Source organism: Acomys minous (genome assembly GCF_964271855.1).
Source record: "Acomys minous genome assembly, chromosome: 19".
Classification (NCBI taxonomy): Eukaryota; Metazoa; Chordata; class Mammalia; order Rodentia; family Muridae; genus Acomys; species Acomys minous.
The window spans coordinates 54,806,573-54,832,349 of record NC_140499.1 but is presented as its reverse complement, the minus strand read 5'-3'; the positions used below and the strand labels follow the sequence as shown (position 1 = coordinate 54,832,349).

The 25,777-nt window shown below is 40.6% G+C and overlaps 1 protein-coding gene across 2 annotated transcripts in view; it reads left to right on the top strand.

Annotated features, from left to right (window-relative positions):
* Positions 1–4,329: 4,329 nt before the first annotated feature.
* Positions 4,330–25,777, top strand: part of GUCY1A1 (guanylate cyclase 1 soluble subunit alpha 1) — a 54,803-nt gene continuing 33,355 nt past the window's right edge. Inside the window, exon 1 of one of the 2 annotated variants that reach the window (XM_084769762.1) lies at positions 4,330–4,540. The gene's annotated coding sequence lies outside the window, so the exon portion shown is untranslated. The other variant, XM_084769763.1, reaches the window with a different exon arrangement.

Genomic DNA, 25,777 nt, shown 5'->3' with positions numbered 1-25,777 from the left:
AGGTGAAAAATATCCCTAGTGCCTTGAAATAAATTTAAAAAACATAGAGTTTATAGCAGTCACGAACACACTCATCTTACTGCTCTGGAAGTCAGTGTGGGTAGCCTCCATTTGCATGTCAGTTCCCAAGCCGGTGCACTTTAAGTTGTCCTCGTGGATGGATAGTGCATTAAGTAGCACTAAGTTCTTCAAGATCTATAACATATTTCCTTCTCAAACTCACATACACAGGGGAAAACTATTGTCAACGTAATCTATCAAGGCTCAAATATTGGCAAGATATCCAATATAACTATGGCTTTAAGATAAATTAAGCATTTACAGAGTTTTTATATTTATAGATTTAATTTCCCAACTTCAGAATTCATCAGATACACCAATGTTCCAAAAGTAAAAAAAAATATATATATTTAATTTTACCCAAACAATTAGTATAATGCATCTTTTGGAATGTGAATAGAGGGGCTTGAAAAGTCCTCAGCAAATAGAAGAGCTTACAGGGCAGGGAGATGATTGCCTTAAAAATATTGCTATCACGAGGACCTGAGTTCAAATCCCGAGAACCCACATATAAAACATGAACAGGGCTCTCACTGGAAATTGGTGGCTACTGACTTAGCTCCAGTTTCTGTTAAAGTCCTTACCTCAGGGGAATAAGGTACACAGCAACAGGACAGGGTACCCATTGTCCTCCTCTGGTCTCTGTGGACATGCACCTACACTTCAACCAAATAGTAATCTCTCTCTCTCTCTCTCTCTCTCTCTCTCTCTCTCTCTCTCTCTCTCTCTCTCTTCTCTCTCCTCTCTCTCTCCTCTCTCTTTCCCTTCATCCCTGCCTCCTTTTCTCCCTCCTTTCCTCCCTCCCTCTTTCCCTTTTTTCATGCACACACTAAAACATACATAAACAGGGGGTTTAAACCATCTATTTCCATGTTGCTTAACAATCCTGGCTTCAGTCTGCCTTTCTCATATACTTCAACAGAAACAAAGAGAAACAAGAAACAAGGCTGCAGCTTCAAGGCCCAGCTGAGAAATCTCTGCTAAGCATACAAATTGTTATTACCACAAATGTATTCTGTGCACCTTGCTGAGCTTGCTACCACTATGTAGGGGGGGGGGAGGGGGTTGTTCCCTGAAGTTTCCCATAACACCTAACTCACTTCCATTTCCACCCACAATGTTAATGTTCATTTTATTTTTTCCATTCAACCTCTGTTCCTAATGATTTATGTATTCTCGAACAGGACAATTTTAATTTCACCATCATTCTTACCTGAGATTGCTGTCTATCGAAACGGTTATTAACAAAATCTGGACATTTCAAAAGCTGACTCCAAAAATCATCCAGCTTTTGCTATTGCCCAGTTCCAGAGGCGCATTTTTAGGTATTCTTTCAATCACTTCCCACTTCCCATGCTATCAAAATGCTCTATGAATTTCCTGTTTGTTGCCATAACAAATAACTCCCAGTAGTGCTTTTAAAAGCCTTCAGTTTGTAACTTTTACAGAAGTCGGAACTGAGTTTGACTAGACTGAAACCAGGGTAGCAAGGGGGCAGCTTTCTTTTCTGAACAATCTAAGATAAAAATAACCTCCTCTTATCCCCCCTTTGGAGGCAGCAAGCATCGCACCCTTCCCCGTTCTCAAGGCTGGAAACTGCAATGCGAAGCCTCTCTCTCACGCTCTCACTCCAGCTGTCTGACTCTGACACTGACCTTCTGTCTCTTTTCTTTTAGAAGGATCCTTATAATTACTCTAGGCCCATACAGATACTATGGTATAATTTCATCTGCATCCTTCATTTCCTTTTCGTTTTCTCTTCTATTTTTAAAGTAAAATCACTTTCATAGTCTTTTGTGGTTCAACAAGAGAAACTACAGAAACCACACAAAACCTGGGAGACTAACATTTTAAAATAAATAGCAGATCACTCAAGGAGTCAGAAAGGGTATTTAAAAATCCTGGACTCCAATGAAAATGAGAGTGCAACCTAACTGAATCTCTGGGACACGGCCAAGGCCGCACTGAGTGCAATCTTAATAGCTATGAGAGAAGGGGGAGGGAAATCAAATAAACAACCTAAAGGTGCAGCTCAAGGCTCTTGAAAAGCTAGAAGAAATCAATCCCAAATCCAGTAGATGGCAAGAAATAATCGGACAGGGAAGAAATGGAAATAGGATTAGGAAGGAAACAGAGTCTAAAGGAGGAAAACACAGAATCAACCAGACAGGAGAGAGTTGGTTCTTTGTAAAACCCAGTAGGATTGGCAAACCATTAGCCAATCCATCAAGAAATGAAGAAAACACAAGGCAACAAAATTAGAGGGGAGAATAGTGTCCCGATAACAGACTCAAGTACAACTCAGCACTAAGTTAGGGGACATTTTGAAAACATAAGCTTCTCAAAGGTTCAAAACCCTAGAATACTTTGGTGAACTTTTAGCATATGATCTATCAAAAACTAAGCCAGAGTATATAAGTAACTAAACAGACCCATTACAAATAATGAAATTGGAACTAATAAGGTTTCCCCTCACAGGAAAGCTCAGGATCAGATTATTCACTGCTGGTGCCTATGAACCTTTCTTCTTTCAAAAACATTTTTTTAAATTAAAACTTCATTATAAAGAACTTGGGGGCGGGGAATGCAGCAAACCTCGGTTAAGTCATCACAACAACAGAACAGCCAATTGAAACTGTGACGCTTCACACAGATCTTATGCTTTCACCAGAGAATATAGTTTATGTACTTGCTGATGGTAATGGGTCTACCTAAATTGTTTACATTCTCTGAAAGTGACAAGGAGGTTACAGAAGACTTGGTGTGCACTGAAAAACTGCCCTTGTCTGCATTTATACTGAACTGTCAAGGCTTTTCCTATTCTCAGTAGAGTGAAGGCAAGTAGGCTTTAACCTACACACAGGCCCTAAGTCAGAGCAGACCTGAAGATGCTGTAACATTCAGGTGCCCCTTCTCTGCTCAGCAGATCCTGTCTCAGAAAGGAGGGACTACAGGAAAGAGGCTTGTCCGTGTGGAAAGATAGCATCAAGAGTCTTAATATGAACCTCCCAGCATTGCAGAGACAGTATCCTGTGCCCTCTGCATCTTCCTGCACTTTCCTTTACTCAGTTTAATTTCTGACCTTTAACTTCTACCCCATTTAATCAGTCCTGTTTTCTGGCCACTGGGGCTCCACTTTCCCACTTCTTCATGGACTTCCTTTGTTTCCTCTGCTAACAACCAGTCCCTTCCACATCATCCTTCTCCAAAAATTAAAGGACCCTTCGAGATCCAAAATTGTCAGCATTATTTCAGAAACATTTTATCTGTCCCAGTAGTGTTCCTTTTCCTCTGAATGTTTATATTACTTTATTTACTTTAAAACTAATAGGGCTAGCTCCTTTTTATTGTGAGTTATATTTTTGTTTCCTTTTGGGTCTTAAGTTCAAAGTTGTCTGAGGATAGACATTGCTCTACTGTTCTAAGAGTATGTCACAAATTAATCTGGGGGTAAGAGAAGTTTATGAGATGGCAAGAAAACAACAGCAAAGACTAAACAACTATGAGGTTTTGTTGGACCTTAAGGTCAAAGTTTCCCTGGTTTGTGCAGCTGTCCTGATGTTTCTGACTAATTCTGTTTCTGTCCACTTCCATCCTTTCTTTACACTGTCTATGGCATAGGCAAAACTGAAGGAAACATTTTCATATGCAGGGAGCCTCAGTGGGACCAATGCAGGTGATGAGTCAGGAAGTAGGTATGTCAGGAGACTCTCAGAAACTATTTGTCTCAGACTTCGTGGAGTTGAAGGATTGAAAAGACTTCAGGAGTAATTGGGTGTGTGTGTGTGTGTGTGTGTGTGCCCGTGCGAGTGCATGTGCGTGAACATGATTTAAAAAAATAAAACAACAATTTACACACACATGTATTAAGAGCAAATAGAATTGAGTGCAGTGAACCAAACAGAGGTAAGACCTTACTCAAAAGAAATGACATTTCTGTGACCACGAAATTACCTTCGCAGTGAGTAGACTGACCTCAAACCTAAAAGCCAGGCCAGGAAAGCCAACCAAGGAGAGAGAAGCTTCCCCTACAGAGTTGGAGTCTCAAATTACTGAAACTACAGTTGCTCTGTACCGATTTGTACTAGAGAAAATGTTTTTGTTTTGTTTTGTTTTTAACATGCCAACTTTTCCTAGAGTCTCTCCTTTGTTTTCTCTTTCTTGTTTCCTTCCCTAAAGTGTGTGTGTGTGTGTGTGTGTGTGTGTGTGTGTGTGTGTGTGTGTGTGTGTGTGTGTCTTTGGTGGTTTGGAGGGTGGCGATTGGGCAGGGAGCAGGACTCAGTTCTCCAGCTGAGCCTGGGAAGAGTGGGAGGGACTCAGAGCAGCTAGTTTCTCACACACAGCCTTCCAAGCAGTCTTCCTCCAGTGCCTGCCCGCCCCGACCCCAAGGCTAATAGCAGCAGTGCACAGCCTGGGGAGCCAGCGGAGGAGGAGGGACACCTGCAGCCCGGTGCCCTTGGTCTCGCGTGACCGCGCCATGGTAGGTTTGCTCAGCTACTTGCTTCTCTAGTGTTTGGGGGCCGGAGAAGGGGAAGAGGCATGGCACGGAAATGTGGAAAGATGTCCTGTGCAGTAGGGAAGAGACACAGGAGAATTCTTTGAGTCATGGCAGGAAGAAACAAAGGCGAGAAGTGACTGTTTTCAGCAATGTGGGGGGAACAGACTGTGAGGGTGTTCCGTGGATCCCGCCGCGCCCATAGGGCAGGTTGACAGAACGCGCCGGGTGTGTGAGCGGCGTGGCCTTGAGTGCCCTGCGGGAACCCGCGCGGGGACCGACAGGTGCGATCCAGCGTTGCCTCCTCTCAGTCCAGAGCCCGCGCAGCTGCCCTTCTTCTGAGATCCACTGCGGTCTTGCTGTGCAGACTGTGCTTGGCAGCTCCAGGAGGTCGCGAAGGTGGTCCCCCAGGTCTAGAAGCCACTGAGTAAGTGATAGCGCCCTCGCCAGCTGGGACTCCCCTCTTCCTAGTCCTGGCAGAATCCTTTCCCACGCCCTCCCGGGATCTTGCTCAGCCCTGGGAAGCACGATCACGCGTCCCCACGCTGGAGAGAATCAAGGAAGGGACTTCCAGGCGGGACTGAGGTCCAAGGCTTTGTGGGCCCGCAGTGGGGACCTGCAAGGAGTGGGGAGATTGTTCTCCTCGTCCCTGCTGCCAACCCTGAGCAGCTGGGTGGCCTGCCTCACCCAGCAGCAACACAGGGACTCCCGGAATCTAAAGCTTGTGGCCTCATCCTGGTTTTCCCCTTCTCAGACTGGGCAAGCTGTTTAAAGCCCCAGAGAATAAACAAACTGGAAACTTCCAGCCTCTGCTGGGGCCGCTGCAAAGGTGCAGGAGCCTAACTGCTCATTAGCAGCCTTTCTCTTGTTATTATTGACTGGGATAAGCTGAAAGGCATGGCCAGGCGTCACTACAGTCTCCTGGGCCTATCTGAGTGGGCAGCCTGTCCTGGGTCCTCAGAGTTGCCTCTAAGTGACTTTTGTGTGTGAGGGTGGGGTGGGGGTGGGGGGTCTGCCTTGCAGTGTGGTCATGTGATCCCTGGGGATTTTGCTTTTGGGGACTCTCAGAGTTGTTCCTTCGTTTTACATTTGATAAACAGTTTTCAGTTTACATCTTCCGAGGCAAACCAAAGCCTTCTTCAGCTCACTCACAGAAGTGGTTAGTGACATATTGAAGGCTTTCTGGGTTTAAATGAAGATAGATTGCTTCAGTTAATTTTTTCATAGTGGTTTCTTAGGCTAGTACCTCTAACAGTGATTCTTGTCTGTATTCGGACTAGCACCAGGCTTAGTAGGAGCAGCGCTCATCTTTCTGTTGCACGCACATGGAGACAGTTAAAGATACGCAGTTTTGTGTCTTGGTTCATAATGTAGCAACTATCTGTTGTTTTCCCTAAACTGGTGGCTTTTTTCCTTCAGGAAGGATCCTGTCAGGTGCTTTCTTTTGAAGAGCAGTGGTAATCAAGGGTGGCAAAGGATGACAACACGAAACCCTCTAGAGTTCTGAAGCAACCTAGCATGCTCGCTGCTTTGGTTCAGTCATTAAATGGTCCGGTCTATGGATCTATTTGAGCGATTTTGTAGTCATAGAAGTTATAACCAAATATTTGAGCCATTGCATTTTTAGGGCATAGAGTGAACTCTTAAGCAGAGAAATTTTGGACATGATAGGAAAATGACCATCGGAGTTAAAGTCTGTAAGCAGAACATTTTTCTGATCCAAATCCTAGCCTCTGTACATAAAGTATGCAGACACGGACTAGGAAAAAAATCTCAAGAATAGTGCTACAATAATTAAATATTTCAAATGCTGGTGAGGTGGTGGAGGGAGAGGAGTCTGTATACATTACCCGGGAAATGTAAACTTGGGAAGCTACTATGGAAATCAGGATGGAGGCTCCTCAAAATATCTAAAAATAGAAATACCACATGATCCAGCTATACTCCTCCGGGGATACACAAGGAAGATTTTGTGTCAGCACACAACGGAGATATTCGGTAGTCACCATAGGCAATATATCGAGCCAGTGTTCTAGTGCCCAGCAACAAGTGAATTAATAAAGACAACACGGGGCAGATGCATGATGATATGTACACATTTATTTCTCTGTACAGAGGAATGGAAGTATGGCATTTGCAGGGAATGGGTTGAACTGCACAGCACTCACAGAGAAATAAGACTGACAAAAAGCTTTTAATCTCATATGCAGAATATATATATATATATATATATATATATATATATATATATATATATAAGAAAAGGAAGGGAGGAAGCTAAAGAGAGGAGGGATTGGAGACAAAGAAGGGCAGTTGAATATATAAAAAACGTGAACTACAAGGAGAAACTATTTTGAGGAAAGATAAGACTGACAAGTTGGGGAGGGCAGGGAGCAAATGAGTACAAAGTATAGTGTAATAATGCATATATATATATATATATATATATGAAAACGTCACAATAAAACGCCCTACTCTGCAAACCGAATAAGATGCACCAATAAAAGAAGAAAATCCATAGGAAATAGTCTCCTAAGTGCATCATCACATCGCTTAGCAAGATTAATTCTGTGACGTTTACTTGATAGAAGTGCGTGACGCATAGATGGGTAGATTTTGTTTCTACTTGCACTGTAATATCATTCCCAGTTTATGGCAGAAAATAAAAATACTTTTCTCTCGTTGGAATCCACCAAAATTAAAGTAGTTTTGGCTTGGTATAGTGTCTCAGAATGCATTACAATGTAGAAAGCCTCAGGAAGACCCTGTTGTACATGTTCAGGTAAAGTTTCAGGTAAAGTACGTGATTTTCTTCTGCCAGTTCGGAATGAGGAAAGGAATGTGAAGCTATGATTTATATCCACCAGTAGGAAAGAATTCACAGTCCTTAATGCTGGTGTCTCATAACTATCGCTTATTAGATAATCTTGTTTGAAGACATTCTGAAAAGTTGTTTTAGTGTAGACTTCACTACAAGCTTAAGTAATGACACTAAAATTATGCTGTTATGAGTAATAGATCAGTAGAATACTTAGAGGATTAAAATTTCAATAATTTGTCATAGATACGTTCAGACTTAAAAAAAAAACCTCTTTTATTGAACAATTGAAACCATCTAACACTGGGTTGTGTTAGAAACCATGAAAGAAACATGAATTTTCTTATTTGCATTTGCTAGCACAGGTGTGGGGGATGGGAGAATACTGTGTTTGTTCACAAGTTTCTTTAAGATAGCATTATGTGTTCCCCCAAGTCTCTAGTGAATCTTTAAGAAATAAATACCAAATTAGCTTTAAGACTGAGTCTCCTTTCATGAGAGGAAATGGAAAAGTAGAGTAATATTTGGACCAAAAAGAAACCGAAATCTGTTATGGATGGGGAATAAATTGTAGTAAGTGGTGTTTTAGAATTACTTTTATGCAGAGGGAAATTTTTTGCTTTCCTTTGCTTTGCAAGAATACTCAGCTGATATGGAACTATTTTATGGCACTTGATTAGAGCCATTTACCCAAGAGATTTCCCCCAGGCATTCTATTTATCACATTCCCACACATTTGTAGAAGGAATTGGCTCTCACTCTAACACAGGCATAATGACAGTCCTTTCCAGGCCATCTTGGTCTAGCCTCTGTTGAGTATCTGGGCAGCAGCAGTTCTTTTAGCTGTCACTGTCTTAGCCTGTAACAAGAGTGTTCAGCAATTTTGAGTTCTCTGTATCTTTGGATGAGTCGACTTAGTGGAGGCTGGCTGCTTTCTCCCCCATCCTGTATCACACCCTATTACTCATTTTTGTTACAATTTTTTTTTAAATTTCACTTATCTAGTTTGTGGGTGTGTGTATATGCCTATGCATGCTCATACCATGGCCTGCATGTGAGGGTCGGAGGTGGATGATAACTCTAAGCTACCTGGTCATCTCCTACTATGTGTGTCCAGGGTTCAAACTCAGGACCTCAGTCATTGTGTCAAGAACTTTAACCTTCTGAGCCATCTCATGAGCTCTTTTCTTCTTTAACTTTCTTCAGAATGTTTTTGAAATACTTTACCTATTTTATATATTTTTTTCCTCTCCCATGAGCCTAGGCTTGCAGGCTTCCACTTCCTCTAACCCAGCACTCTAACAGAAAACAAACACAGTTGTTTTCAGAGATAAAATGAGCTTGGAGCCAGGTGCATCTTCATCACACAGTGAGAGAACAATACATATTAAAAGTGATGAGGATCTTGGGCATGATTTCTTTGCCACAGAAATGTGACTGTTGGTGCCCGTAGTTACTAAGTTTCCTTGTCACCATGCTTTCCACCTAGTATTAATCTTTTATTAAAACAAACCTTCCTTTTTATAAAATGGAAACCAGCTCTGACTCCCTTACCAACTACTCCTACATAGTAAGGATTAGCAGGAAGTTAGCAGGAGATGAGGGTGGAAAGGAAGCTAGGTAAACTCCCACATTAACCCTAAGGCCACCCTAGGTTTTCATCCCTTTCCATTCTTCCACAGGACACTGCAGGTGTCTGTTTCGATGTCTCTACCTCTGGGCAATCTTAGCTCTCTGGATTCACAATAACTTGCAGGCTGCATCTAACTAGCCGAACATTGCTGGTACTGAGTTAAGGTGTTTTGTGTCCGATGCCACTGGTTATATTATTCAAGAACACCATGCAGAGCACAGTACTTGTTTGGGGAGCACTCTGGTAGATGCTACGAGTGTAGTGTCACTCACGCTGGTGCCCTTCTGTGTTGTTATATAGGCTTTTCGGCTTATTCAGGGCTTCATTCAGTGCTTACTAATGTGATTGGTCTATATTTAGCTTTGACCTTAACCTCCTCTACTATCTTAAAAGACCATCAATTCCATCATCCCTCGTGGATCTTATCACTTTAAGCCTCAACTAAAACCTCTTGGAGGCCCATAGTCTTTTTTGAGCAAATCTTTCTGTCCTTCCAAAAACTTTACTAACTTAAACCTGCTTGACATCTTTCTCTCCACTTTGTTCTCCATTTCTACCAGTTTCCTATTTGTACAAAGCCATTTTAGACTCTAATTTTAGCTGTTCTCAACTCTCAGATCTCTTCCCAAAGACCCAACAGATTCTGTCAGCTTCTGTGGAATGTCCATTTTCAAGCCTTCCTGGCTATGGTCTTGGCTAGAAGAGTAGTTCAGACACCCCTTTGCTTGGTCACCAGCTGGCCTGTTCTACCTCTAGATTAACGGACACTTAATGGGTATCATTGATTTAAAAAAAAATATTGACAAGGCTGTAAAGTTAGTTTTTCTTCTTGATTTATTCTGTACCAATTACCCACACCTCATACATGTTCTAGAATTTTATCGGTTTTCTATTCAGATCATCCCAAGTTTTCATTCTTAGCAGGTGGTTGTATTTCCTAATTAATTTAAAAAGATGAGGTCACTTTTGACAAATTCTTGTAAGGCTCTTGTGAGCTGGTCTTTCTTTGCTGGCCGGTTTTGAACAAATGCATCAAGTGACATATTATTTTGGTTTTAGTATTTCTTTACATTTGCCCTTTGGGTAAAATTCTCTTACATATAAACACCTCCTATAATTTCTGAGATACTACTTATTGATTTTACTCATATTGGAAAGCGAGGAGAGACTCTTCTCTATAGAGAAATTTCTCCTTTCAATGAGCTTCAGGCTTTGCATAAAGTGTAGTCCTCACAGCTGAGCACACGCACGTGTGAAGGCTGTCCGGATGCTGTCAGGTGCACGGCTTCATCTCCACTGGATGCTGTAGTGGAAGTCAATGTATCCTTTCCTCCGTTTCTCATCCCTTTCCAGTCTTCCTTCATCTCTTCTTTCTTTTGTTCTATCTCTTTTTTTTTATTTTGCATTCTTACCACACAGTTGAATCCCACATAATTGTTTTTACAAATACATCACTTCCCCCCCCCCAATTTTATGTTTGGACCCCTGATTTGGACTTGAAATTCCAATCCTCCCATTTCTGAATACCTAGAGCTTGCATTAGAGGAGGTTTGCCAGCACACCTGGTTTAATTTAGGATTTAAACAAATACTTTGTACAATTATATTTAACTTTTGTTTTCACCTTATTGTTTCGGAAAGTCAGAGTCTCTTAGGCCTTGAATTTGATAATGCAGAATAAACATCTCTCACCATAGAGGCATTGGCAGACTTTATCAGTATGTAGTCTATCTAAGTGACTGCAGAATGATGAGATGAACGGACCTTTAATGTGGTCCCAGGACCCTTCCCTCTGTCTCAGGGTCATCAGCAAAGCCATCCTCTTCAGGTTATGTCCTCCAGTCTCATGCCTTTCTTTGCTGGGAGTTTACGTTCTTTGTGTGATCCAAGAGTTTCCTGGTACAGACTAGACCTAGTCAGGTTCCTGGCTGGAATCTGTTCCCACTTTCTGAAGAACTGATACTAAGTTAACTTTATAAAAAACAGAAGTGGCAACCCTGCCTTCATTGGTAATGACCTGGTAACAACACATCACAGTTTTAGGGCTTAAGCAGTATGATTTTAAGAGTCTTTTGGAATTGTGCCTGCTGTTAATGCCCACTTTTCTGGGCAGGAGTTAGTGGAATGTACTCGCTGGGTTGAAAACTGAGGTGCTGGCTGGATTTCTTCTTGTCTGTTAACCCATCATTTCATACCTTTTCCCTCCCTGCCCACCTTCCTCTCTCTCTTTCCTCTTCCCTTCTTCCCTGTTTCCCTCCCTTTGTTTCCCTTCCTACTTTGAGACATGATCTTCTGATATAGTTCAGTGTGACCTAGAACTCCTCTGCCTTAGCTGCACCACCCAAATTACCATCATCGTAGTAGTTGTGAAAGTTATTTGGAGAATTTCATTTTCCTATCCACAAATGTTGTTGGTGCTCTGCAGTGTAATTTCTTCCTTTGGTTGGACTTAAACTCATTAAAAGGTTTTATAGCATATTACAACCTGGACAATATATTTATTCTACTTTCTGTTTCAATATTACTGATTTGGGGGGGGTGGGGGTAGGAAAGGAACAGTAGTGACACTGGATCTAGAGTCACACAGACTGAGGATGTAGTGCCATTTGACCTTCTTTGTCTCCTTGAAGGCAGAACACTTTTCCCACATCTAATTAAAATGCCATCATTACTGTTTTATCTATCAATCAGTAATGGGAATCAAAAGACATTTTTGTTATCCTAAGTTTTAAAAGCTTCAGTTTGTCTCGTGCTTTGTAATTTACCCTTCTTAGAGGACCGGCGGCTCTTTTGTTCCTCTCTCAATAAAGTTTATTACAGATTATACTTGTCACTAGGGAGACACAACCAAGTTGATGACACAGTCCTTGATTGGAAGGAATTTAAAGTCTGCACAAGGCAGCTAGCAAGAGCAAGAAATAGTCTCCAAATTATACATGTCAGCCCTTAACAAGCAGCTTGATATGCGTGTGGCAGTTTTAATAGGTTCTCAAGAACTGAGAAGGGAGACAGTTCTGCAGTGGAAAAAAAAACTGAGGAATGAGTTCCAAGGACAATCTAGGACAAGGGCAGGGTATTGGGTTCCACAGAACCCACGGGGTTCATACTTTCGAGTAGCGGGGAGTGTCAGACAGGGGAGTAGCCCAGACAGTTTGCAAATCACAGCTCATTTTCTTTTGAGACATGGGTTTACTCTGACTGGCCTAGCCCTAGCTCATGCCTCAGTCTTTAGAGTTGCTACAGCTGTGCACTCCTGCCTGGTATAACTACTTCCTTAGGGAAAGCATTACCGCTTACTCTGCCATGCTGTTTAATTTTCTTCTTGCTCTAATATTGGGAGAGCCACTCTGGCTTGTTCTTTAGACTACAGTTTCAGTTTCCCTCATCTTCCAATTCTGAAGTGAATGTCTTGTTGCACATTTGCACAGCACCCGGCACTTTGTCTGTACATTCTCTTACTATTTTGTGATTGTATTCAGAATCGTCCTTTCCCACCAGGATGATTTGGGCAGGGGGCATTAGCCCGAGTCCTCATTTTTTGTGCACAGACGTCTAGAAGTGCTGAATGTCATAAGTACACAGTAAAATGCGTCCCATGCTGTGGTCTGCCTGGAGCGATGAGATTATCTCAGAGCACATTTGTGCAAGGCATTCAAGATAAGGAGGGAGTAGATCATAAGACCAGGATGTTAGGCAGAGTCTTTGCTTTATTAGGTGATGCTGAGCTGTGTTATGCTTTTTTTTTTTTTTTTTTTAGAGTTGGGGCCTGGGTGTAAGGTATACATATCAGTTCTGACTGCACATTGAAAACTCAATTCTAGTCATTCACAGGTCAAATTTTAATTGAGGACTTAATCATAAAATTACCTGGTATCCTTACATTGTGTTTTGGTCCACTTACAGTACTATAAGAAATGGTCATAGGCTGCAAGCCTTCTGTTCATGAGGGAGTCCAAAGATTTCTCAGTCCAAATAACATCCTGTTGGGCCTAAGTTATGAATCAGTGATGGGGATGCCTTGCCTGATGTTATGTGTCTTCATAATAGTAAAAATCTTACAACTTGAATTCTGCATGATTGTGTGAATGATGTTTATTTTTCTAGTTTAAATGCCTGCACATGCACACATACACACACACACACACACACACACACACACACACACACACACTGAAATTGTTAGCTTCAGTGGTCAGTCAATACACTGTAACTTCAGATATACTTTCTTACAAGCAGTTGAATAAAATCTGGTCCATTAATAGTACAATAATCTTATCTATGGTTTTTATTTCTATGGTTCTGATTTATAAGAATGTTAGGTAGAAGATTCCAGAAATAAATAATCCCTATGTTTTCTTATAACTTTTATGGCAATTTATTATTGTAGATTTTGTTATAACATTATTTTCTAAACTCTTTCTGGGCTTAATTTAGAAATTGTATGCTACATAGATATGTATGTATACACAGTAAAAATAACACACCTTGTATCAATTTGGTTTGAGAGCATTTACAATTTCAAGAATCTAAGAGATCTCTTGAAATGGGTCCCTGTCAACCAAAGGAATTGTAGTATTGAATTGACAAAGCACTGAGCAGGGGCTTTCAGTATTTCATCAGCAGAGGTATCTGTGCAGCTGTGCAGCTGTCACCATGGAGCTTCATACAAGTATCTGCATGCGTGAGTCATTTCCAAGGCTGCACACGCAACATGAAAGGAGGTCAGGATAGGTGGAGTAAATTATCAGCACCAGAGATGTCAAAATTTAAAGTTCCCCACATGATGCTCCTTTTGTTCTATTCTCATTTGAGACTGTCCATCCCTAAGTTGCCCAGGCTAGCCTCCAACGCACTCCGTACCCCCCACACTGCCTTGTACTCGGTATTCTCATGCCTTGGTTTCTCCAGTGCTAGGAAATCACACCATAGCTAACCTAAACAAGATACCCTTACATTGGATTGGTTGTATATGCTTGTAAATGTGATTAGTACAGGGCAGGGTTTTTTTTTAAAATGTTTTGAAAGGTTTGCAGTCATTAATTATAGGCGGCACTCCTCCTTGCCCGCTTGTATGCCAAATAGTAATTGAATGTGGCCCAGCATCTATTTCTGAGTCCTTTTCTGGTGAATGGCTTCAGAGTAATTTTCATGCTCCAGCGGAGTTGCCTTATGCTAAACATTCTGCAGTGTTTGGGAGACAGTGGTGGTGTTTCCTGATCAAGTTTGTATCTTACGTGAAAAGCAAAGCATCCTAACTGAAGCCTCTGCATCTTCTCTTCTTCATGCTCATCCTTAAGGCTGTGAGTTCCAAAGCCGGGTGTGGTGGCACACGCCTTTAATCCCAGCACTTGGGAGGCAGAGGCAGGCAGATCTCTGTGAGTTCGAGGCCAGCCTGGTCTACAAATCGAGTCCAGGTCAGCAAAGGCTACACAGAGAAACCCTGTCTCAAAAAAAAAAAAAAAAAAAAAAAAAGGCTGTGAGTTCCTTTTGACTTAAACCTCTTACCATCTTCAGCTCACTTGTCGGTATGGCCAAAAGCAAGGCCGTATATGGGGTTATTCCCAGCCTACCCTTCACCCAAGTTTCTGCCCTCCTGGTCTTGCCCTAAGCTTTAAGTTCCTTTGGGTGGGTGTGATCTTTTCTATTGTGCCTCTAGCCTTCCACGGGAAAGTGTTACTCCAGTACAACTTTGCTTGCTTAATAGCAGAGTCTGACTGCCTTCAATGAAGAACCTGGCATGTGGGCAAAGGCTGTTAAAATAAAAGGAAAGTTAATGAAAACAAAACAAAACAAAAAAGATCCAGCATGTGGGGCATAGATAAGAAAGGGAGGCCCAGTTAGGGTGTGCCGCACAACAGGATGCCCACTCAGCCGGAAGGTGGTCAGAAAAGTGACTTCATTTTGTTGTGACCTATGCTCTGTCTTCATTATTGAGAATGGGTAGGATATTTCTTCATCACCAGCAGTTTGAAACTTTGAATATCTAAATCAAACCACAATAAATCAGCTTAGGTACTTCTATCACATAGAGGAAAGTGTTTTATTTCATAGTGGAAATTACTAGCCTTTGGGGCCAGTCTGGCTTTACACAGTACATTTTTATGTAGCTCTAATTGAGTTAACCCTCCTCAATTAGTGACACTTGGTTCAGTGAACACTTATCTCAAGTTTTGGTTGTGTGCCTTGCATTTAGCACCATTTCGTATGGGACTAAAGCCCACCTGCTCAAAAGGTCAAGCTTAGGTCACCTAACAGGCACCCTGCTCTCCCTGCAGACTTGCTTCCTCCTTTCTCTTCAGTCAGCCATTCACCTCAGCTGTGAGTTTCCACCACATTCTTCTTTCTGTCTACGTCCTGTATTTGGCCCACTCACAACATGGTTTCTCTATTCCACTGTCTCCTACTTGTTTTACAAAGCCGTGCTTGTGTATGTCTTCAGAAAGAGACGCATGTTTTGATGCAAGCATCTGACGTCACCTTTACAGCCTGCCGTGACACACTCTGCTCACACTGAACTGAACCTGTGTGGCCTTAGCCTCCACACGCAATCTTTGCTTTAAGGGAACGGAGCTGGGTTTTGTTCTACATTTCTAAAACTCTGTTCCTGAGAATGCAACAATAGCTGGCTAAGAAATGCTGTTGGGGTCCATGATCGAATGAATAAACAGATAGTAAGGAAAGAATTTGCAAGTGAGGGAAGCGATGGAAAATTCTAAGGGAAGAATAGGTAGAGATGTAGCCAAAGAAAGGTCCTAAAGAGAGGATGGCACTATGGAGCCTAGAACATTATGGGAGTGTGTGTTTCAGAGTGGAAAGTGTCACCATGTGTGATGATAATGCATTCAGAGACACTGAGTTATTGTGGCACTTAACTGCCAGGCTAGTGTCATCCACAAGATTAAAGATGCATAAACTTGGAGCACACAATTTCTTAGTAGTATCTATAAATTTGGTAAAAGAATCCACAGTCATGTTATATGGCTATTTGAAATAAAAAGCCAGGTGCTTTTATTATTGGCCAAATGAAGACGGTTTTCTTGGAATTATATGGAAAAATAAACCAATGTTACACTGATACATATATATAAAAGGAGTATTTTAGTGTGTAGTATCACACATTGGAGTTTCGTACATTTCTGGTATGACACCCAAATTAAGATATGATACTTTCCTAAAAGCCACTTTGCAGTGTGGGCTATGAGAATCTCAGGACTCTAAACTCTGCCATGTTCTCTGAACCATCCTGCTCAAATGACGTCACACGTCTCTGTCATGTACCAGGCTGGTCCATCAGTAACTACAAATGTATTGAAAATTTCAGACACTACACATGGCAACATGACTCATTACTCAGCACCAAAGAGCTCCCTTGATTACACCATTGTGGCCTCAGGAGGGACTTTATTTTTTAAATCTTTTTAATTGTTTTGGTTTTTTGAGACAGGGTTTCTCTCTGTAGCCTTGGCTGTCCTAGACTCGCTTTGTAGACCAGGATGGCCTCGAACTCACAGCGATCCACCTGCCTCTGCCTCCCAAGTGCTGGGATTAAAGGCGTGCGCCACCACACGTGGCTTCAGGAGGGACTTTAAGTGCTATGAGCAGCAGATGAAGGGCATGATCAGGCTCTTCGTTCTCAGTCAAAAGTCCAACCGTCGTCATAAGACATACATAAATAGATTTCCATTAAATGAAGATAAATACTAAACACGAAGGTAATGGCTTAAGTGAAAGGCTTAAATTTAGGAATGTCAAAATGATTGGAAAATTCCCCCAAACAGCAATGTGTAGCTGCCTGTTTTGTTTACATGTTAAGTACAAGAAAAATCATGTTAATTAATGGATATTAATAAGCATTAGGTAAAGCGTATTAAGAGATTAAAGAATGTAAAGACAATCAAGAAGGACAGAAATAATGTTTTATGTTCCATATTTTATATAAAAATGACTTTGCAATTGTCCTCTTGTGTACATGGTCTCATTCACTCACAGTGATGACTTTGAAATGCATCCATTTGGTCATGCGGGCATCATCTGAGGGACATTCCCACTTATGTGTGGCTACACAATATTTTATTTATGCGTTTGTGCAGTGATGGATCTTAGAAGTACTTTCCATTTTTGGTTCTTGTAAATAAAGCTGGAGGGCTGGAGATACGGCTCAGCCAAACCTCAAATATAAGCTGGTGTGAACATTTGCATATGAATCTATATTTGAATATATGTTCATATTTTTCTTAAATATGTAAAATTTGAATAAAAACATCATTTCATAGGGAATGCTTAACATTTTTTAATGGAAACACCAAGTTTATTGCTGGTATCATTTGCCCATCAGCAGCCTATGGGTACTTTAGTTATTTCACACTGTAAAAAAAAATAACCTTTGATACTTTCAAACTTCATCTAAACCTGGTGGCATAGGCCTATAATTCCATCTGAAGAGGGCACTGAGTCAGGACGTCCCAGCTGAAGGCCTTTCTGGGTTACTGAGTGACTGCAAGGCCAGCATAATCTAGTTTGACCCAAATTAAAAATAAATAAGAGAAAAGGTTATGCCAATGGTAGACTATTTGTGAGGTCCTGAATTTGACCACCATTAACCCCCCCACACACTCACACTTTCATGTATATACTTATATCCACACACTTGCCTGTGCATGTGAACACACACACACACACACAAACACACACATGAATTTTAGTCACTCTAGGGGATTATCCTGATTTACAATATTCTATATGTGAGAATGTTGTTTACTGGATACTCATGGATCTTCTAAATGAAATATAAATCAGATCCTTGCCCATTTTTAAAACAAATCACCAATTTTTTTTTATTGCGCTATAATGCTTTATATATTCAAGATTCAACTCTTTCTGGTAGATATGTTGCTGATGTCTTACAAACGTCTATCCTTTAGCTAACTTAGCCCTGTCTTTCAGAGGACAAGAGTATTTACCTCGTGCATGGTCACAAAATATTCCTTTAACATGTCTTCAAGAAGTTTCATGTTATTAGCAATTACATTTAAGTTGGTGGTACATTACAATTAATTTTTGTTAGTATAAAGTGTTAGTAAAGATCCTCTTTCCTGTGTGGATTTCTAGTTGTTTCAGTGTTATTTATTAAGAAAACTTTACTTATTGTAATGCCTGGAAACTTCCATTGATGATACAATTTTAATATGTTTTGGATTGTTTTGTCTGTATATTCGTCTGATATATTTGATCTTTGTATCATCACTTTCAAACTCAAACCAAACACATTCCTTGCTATCCCTTCTTCTCCTTTTCTCCTTCCTCTTTTCCTCTCTCACCTTCCTTTTCTTTTCTCTTTTCTTTTGTTTTCATTTTCATTTTCTCCTATCTCTGAAGTTGCATCTCCCTGTGTCCTTCAGGCTGATCTCAACTCCCTGCCCCAGTTCTATGGATAGCTGTAACTGCAGGCATGCACAAGTGTAGCAGACTCCTAACTGTCTAGAACATTCCAGCTTTATTGTAAGTTTTTTAAGATAACAAAAATATAGACAGTTTATTACGAGAGAGATGGGCACTCAGGTGAATCACGGTGAGCAGGTGCGCTTTGAGCACACAAACACCTAACAGTCATTTGAGTTTTCAGTTATATGTAAGTACTAGTGATCTTATTTTCATCCTATTATTGATTTAGCGTTTCTGTGTCTTCACTCCAATGTTAGTATCATTTTGGCAATTTCTACTGAAGGGCTGCCTGGGATTTTGACAAGAATAACAATCAACCTAAAGAACACCTTAAGGAAAATTCATCTCTTAACATTATTTTTAAAATTGTCTGTCCAGTTCTTTATGCTTTCCATAATCTTTTTCATCAACATTTGTAGGTACTAAGGTCATGACCTTTCTACCCCATGATTAGACTTACTGTAAAATATTTGTATGCGTTAACATGACAGATAATGTGTTAAGGTAACCATTTCCCCAATATTTACTCTTAGGTCATGCGGCCTTCTCTGTATCAGCCGCATTACCTGACTCCCACTATATTTTCTTCTCGATTTTATGTTTGCTTCATGGATCAGTTCAGATTTTCTACATGACCAATTAATTCTACATGGACAGAAAATTCAGGGTGCTTTCTGGTTGTTTCTTCTTAACACCATTCCGTGGCCCTGGCCTCACAGGATTGTTGGGTAAGACGTGGCGAAAGGGAGTCATTCTTCTTTTGCTCCCGATAATGGTGGGAAAAGACTCCATGTTTGTTCTCTCTGCTAGAGGCGGAGATAGGAGTAGCTTGTGGATTTTCCTTAGCTTGACCGGCAACAATGACGTTACACAGGTTCTCGAAGTTAACCTTGGACTGCGTAGCAATTGTTTTCATTTATGAGGGCTATAGACAAATAAAAGAGACTTGCTCTCCTCAAAATATTTTCTTTTGAACTTGCTATTTGCCAATCAAGTTCTCATAACTGTATCAGTATCAGCATGCTCATCTTAATTTCATTTCTCCTCACCTCACCTCACCTCACCTCACTGTGGCTACTCAGTTTTCTTGCTTGTCTTTGTGAATTTCTTTCCGATCTGAATTCCTGATGATGTCCTCAGACTCCTTCCACTCTTTCCACATCTCTCTCTCTCTCTCTCTTTCTCTCTCTCTCTCTCTCTCTCTCTCTCTCTTTAAATATTTTATTTAACTTTAATTTATGTGCATTGGTGTGAGGGTGTCAGATCTTGGAATTAAAGACAGTTGTAAGCTGCCATGTAGGTGCTGGGAATTGAACCTGGGTCCTTTGGAAGAGCAGGCAGTGCTCTTAACCACTGAGCCATCTCTCCAGCCCATCTCTCTCTTTTTTAACTTGTCTCTCCTTTGTGCTCATTCCCATCATACTTTGCTAGTTGCTAATTGCTAATTGCTATATCTTAGTCATAACATCATTCTTCAGTCCTTAAGCACGGCCAGTCCCAGAGTCTAAATTCAGCCATTTTCTTTCTCTCTGTGTCACATATAGTCCTTAATTAAAGTCCTGTGTTCCCTGGATTCCACTCGGGGGAGGGACACAGGTTAAAGTGTTGCTCTTGAAGGGAGATCTCCCATTTGCCAATACACCTCTCCCTAAAGATTCTGCTAACAGTCAAAAGCCACATAAACAAAAGCACAGTTGAGCAGCCATTTGGACTTTCTGTGTTCCCTCTGTTCCCACTTCCTATAACTGCATAGCTATCTCTTCAGAGAGAATTCTGGAGTCATTGTGGTCCTCAGATCTCCTTAGCTGCTGCCTCATGCCCATTTTAATCTCACACTATCTCTAGCAACCATCCCTTCCTGTGCCTTTCCCACAGCTTCCTCCATTCGTGCATCCTTTGGGCAGATGGTCCTTTGCCAAAGTCTTTGTGACTAGGCCTAGTTACCTTCCCACTGTTGCTCAACTTCTGCCTGTCTCCAGCTGCTTTTCTCCTTTTCCCATTGTGCACTGTCTGGAAGTGATATTTCCCATGCACGTTGTCCGTTGTCCATTAACAATTGCTTCTCCCACTCTGCCTTAATCATAGCCCTTTACCGAAGTTAGCCTGAGTATCATTCACATTCATCTTTTGGAATAAAAATAATAATAATAATGATTTCACAGTCTCTAAATTTTGACTGAATAATAGATGGGTTTATAACAACATGTGTTCAACCTTGTTTCTGAGAGACAGTGTAATGTGTAGGCTCTGATCTGGCTAAATTTTACTTATGTTTTATAATTTTTTAAAATTATTTTATTTTTGTACATATACATTTATATTATTACATATATATACAATAGATTACCTATCACAAGAAGAACCATGACACAATCAGGAATTATATAAATGTTACATTCTTAGTGTTTTAGCTATTTGTATTTAACAGCCTTGAAGAATATGTCTTTCCTATCTTGGTGCATCTAAATTTCTAAATGTAAATCAATCTCTGTCGCATATTGTCATTATCAACTTAGAACACCTATGTAACCTAAAAACCATCTCAGCTCCTAAACAATTAAGCTTCCTTGTAAAACTAAGCTACCTGGCCTTCAACTCCCTCAGAGACTTGAGAAGGAGTAAACTTGAGTTTATCTGAGTATGCCGGGAGTGCAGGTTAGTAGCTTTCCAAATGAGAAGATGACAGAGACAATTATGTTTTATAACTTTTATTGCTAGTATTTTGGTCTATATATTATTTAGAACTGATAGTTTAATATTACTATATTTGTCAATATTAGCTACATTCATTGAATGTTCAGGGACAGAGTAAACTGTTCAAAAAGCTTTTGAAAATGTTTTGAACCATAGGGATCATGCTGCTTGTCCCTTAGATGATGGACCTGTGAGATGGGGAAGGATACGGGGCGTTTCCCGGGCATCATTGACTTCTTTGACAACCTCAGACCTTAGTGAAACCCGCAAACCTAGGTTGTGATAACATTTTACTTTCAACAAACTTTAAAACTACAGATACAGTAAATGAGGAAAAGAAGGTGTATAGGACCCTTTAAAATTGCTTTCTTCAAGTCAAATGCCATTTATGCGTGTGTGCATGAGTTGTCAAAAACTAAAACTAGGGAAACTAAAGGGAAATGAGTCAACTTGATAATTGTTTAAGCTACCATGCCTATTTGTTTAGATTATAATATAACTACATCATTCCTCCCTTCCCTTTCCTTCCTCCAGATCTCCCCCATATACCTCTCCTTGCTCTCTTTCTGACTTATGGCCTCTTTTTTCCCTCAATAAATGTTGCTTTATATATATATATATATATATATATATATATATATATATATATATATATATATACACATAAATACAGTCTGTTCCTCCCATGTTTCTTGTTTTCATGCATTCGTGTTTGACCATTTGCTATTGGATAACTGATTGGTGTGTTCTTCTCCAAGGAAGGTAATGGGCTTTCTTGCCTCTTAGTTGTCTGTAGTTTTCTTATGGAGAGTTGATGCCTCATAAGTTTTCTCCTATCCACTTCAGTATGTCTCCTGCTGTCCTTTATCAGCTTATGCTTGGGTGGTCATATAGGTGAGACTTCATGGGTGTAGTTCTGACTTTATTGAAAGACACACTCTCACATCAAATGCCCTTTTCTCTGGCTATCATTTTGAGAAGATAATGCCCTGTTTTGCCTATCTGAGATACATTTACTCTGATCTACACAGCTGGTGTGATGAAGGCAGAAATTATACCTGGGATTTGGTAAGGTGACAAAGATAGAGTAGTGAAGAGTTATTTAGAAAAGTGTATTAGAAGAATTGAAAGGTGACTAAAGCTATTCCATTTAGAGAGTATAAAATATGATGAGAAAATCATGTAAAATAATCTGGAAAAAGATTTAAGAAGTTATGATACATTCAAATTATCCTAATATTATGTGATATGTGGGTAATGATGAGCAATGCCCTGATTCAACTAAGATGAAGGATTTAATGCTGAAAGCTTGCCATGAATAGAACCCAAAAGAACTAAGGGGGACTGAGCACGCATAGGTTCATGGGGGAGCCCTTGCCCAGCATGTAGGAGGCCCTAGGTGAGGGTTAGGGAGTCTGTAGAAGGAACATTTTTACTCTTTAATTAAGAAAGAGGACAGGGTGAACCACTTAAGTTTGGGATCATGGTCAAATTGAACTCCTACATCACCTTTGCCCCTGATGAGCTTTGATGCTTGTACCATCACCAAAGGCTAGACATCTGTCATCTGTTAAGTACAAAAGACCACAGCAAGCGATTCCTAATACCTATTCCAGTTCCAAATTTCACTATCCCTCACTTGTATTTCAGTTACTTTATGTGAAAGATACTGAAATAAAAGTAAAAATTGAGGTTTACTGTGAACACACAGATTTACTTTAGTTGTCTATTTTGTATCAATGAGAGAACAGGAAACATTTTTAAAACGACGTTGTGCTTTTGGATGTAGTGGAAAAAAGACTCAGCCTCTCCCCACATATTCCACACTAGTATCTAAATATACACCTTAAGTACATGTTAAGAAGCCAGATGTAATTTTTGGTTATGATATCTCCAGAACTAATCACTATATAAATATTCAAAATAAATTGGATTTATGCTAACATTTTCTGTGCCTGCTGCTAGCCTGGTCCTAGTATGAACCTTATGAAGATGTGTCCCGCTGGCCCAGCATTAGTAACCAAAGATTTCTGTCTTAAGAATCAGACAAAACTGTACTGTTGGCCTGAAACTTCAAGAAGGCTCTAGTTGTTCACAGAACTCACTGGTCAGTGGCTGAGCCACCAGGCAGCCTTAGGAAAAGCACCCTCTCTAGGCCTCCAGGACCCATGGAAGGATCTTCACGGCTGGCTATCCCCCCTCATTCACATTCTTATGCTTGGTCTTTCTAGTCTCACTTTGGTGTTCTCTCTGTGGCCAAACCTACCTTGTGATTAATTAGATCTTCATCATATTTGATACATTTCTCTTTCTAATAGCGCATTAAAATATGGACTTACTATGGCTATGCTACTTTGGGGTTATTTTTTGTCGAAGAACTTGTAAAAAGTCCCCAGTGCTTCATTGAAAGAACCATGGTGATTCCTCTTGTCCCTTACTTTAGGTTCTTCTTTCTGAGTAAGATCAACCAGTACCCAGGTAATTTTATTATCCTCATCCTTCAGGACCAACTCTAATCTCTTAATGTCACCCGTAGCTTCCTGCCAAGAGGCATTGCTATCACTCTGTTGCTGTTCATCAGTCTTCAAATGCATCTTGTTTCTGAGAATTTCATGGCAACAACTCTTGAAGCATTCCAGAGGTCCCTTTCCTAGGCTTTGATAACTGGTTAACAAGGCTCTCACAGGTATAAAAGATGACTGAGTGTTGCTGAGAAGATGAAAGATTTGTTAGTAATAGAGTTCGCAGTGCTTGCTAGAGCGACCGCTAGGGAAACCTGGGGGCGTGCCACATCATGATCGTATGGAATGGACCCAAGCCACTTGTCGTATGGGCTGCTCTGAAGTTAACAACACACTGACAATTTTCCCTCTGTTACAAGACATTTCCCAGATATGTACTGGAAATGACAGTGTGTCTTTTGTTTTTGATACTTGAATATAAGATTTTTTTTCTTAAACTATATCTCTGTGGGAACCAGTGAAAATGAGGCACCTCTATATTCAGTTAAATTGCATTTCAACACCATGTCTCCATTTAACGGGGGAGATGGCAGAAGCTTAGTGTGAGGTTATGAAATCCATCTAGTGCCATGCCAGCACTAACAATTGTACTAAACAAAGCACAGCCATCACTACTGCTGGGTGCAGCACTAAGCACATCCCACCTATTGCTTCTTCTGTCATCACACCATATGATAATTTGTATTGGTATTCTTATTTCCAAGATGGAGAATGTTTCAATGAGCTTTTGGACAGGCAGAGGAACATCTGTTGCGATGACTTAAGCCCTGAGCTGACACCTTGATTTTGATGCTTTAGTGCATGACTAGCGTTATGAATCAGCATCTTCAGGAAGTCCCTCTCATGGCATACACTTACTCCCTTGTGCCCTCAACATATGAAACACCACTGTTGCAGAAGGAAAGAGTAAGTAAATAAATAAACCCAACCCTACCTAAACTTTAATCATACATTGTTGAGAACAGAGATGTTTTTATTGTTTGAGAACTTTGTATAAGCTTAAGATTAAAAAATAAAATAAAATCCACTCTTTTACCCCATTATAACATTTATTCCCTGTCCCCACCACTACTGTTACCCTCAATTTTATGTGCTTTCTTTTTCAACCCACTGAGTCCACTTAGTGCAGGACTAGTACCTGGAGCATGAATAGCTTCTCAGGGGAAGCATCCCTGAGGAAAACTGACCCCCCCCCCAACAGTCATCACCACCTGCCAGCATCCCCCTACCCCCCCTCACAGCCATCACCATCTGCCAGCATCCCCCTACCCCCATGGTGAGGAGTACAGCCTGGTGACCCAGGGAAGAAGCTTTTCTGACAAGTACTAAGTTCCAGTGCAAATCACCCAACAAGAACGAACGACAGACATTGATTGCAAGCAAAAGAGGTAAAAAAAAAAAAAAAAGCTTGATAGGAAGAAAATTTTTTTTAAAGGTGTAGTTTTGTGAGTATTAAGACTGTAGGAAAATTGTATCCAAGGCACTTATGAGATGGGGAGGGATCTGGTCAGTTGGAGGTAAGAGAAAAAGATCAGGGTGACCTCTTGTGAGATCCACTCCACTCTCCTCTACCTATCCGTCTTCTGCAACAGCTCACTTTGTAGAAATGCATAAGTCTATTTGAACATTAGATACAAACAAACTGGATTTACATAATGTTAAACATCTATTTTTGTTTTATTTTCTTTGGTGATAAGGCTGCAGTGTATAACCCAGCCTACCATTGACTCATGCCCCTCCTGTCTCAGCCTCCCAAGGATCAGGGCTATATCTTATGTTTAATAATTGAAAGAGCATATTTGTCAGATCAATTAAAGAGCCTAACTCCCATAAAATGTGAGAGTAATGGTGCCAGCAAAACATTGATTCTGAATGTCATTATATTCAAATACGCAAGGTCAATGAAAGCACTCTATTTCCTATATTGATTTTACTCTATGGTCTGTGGAGAGAGAGAGAGAGCCTTCTGGGGTTGGGGTTAGGGTACAGGTCCCAGGAATGTGTCTTCTGGCCAAGGCTTAGGGATTTTCTCTTCAGAACACTTGTGGAGTTGGTCAACACTTTCATCCTCAGAATTCCCATTTGGCCCATCTCAGTCCTATTACCTGTATAACC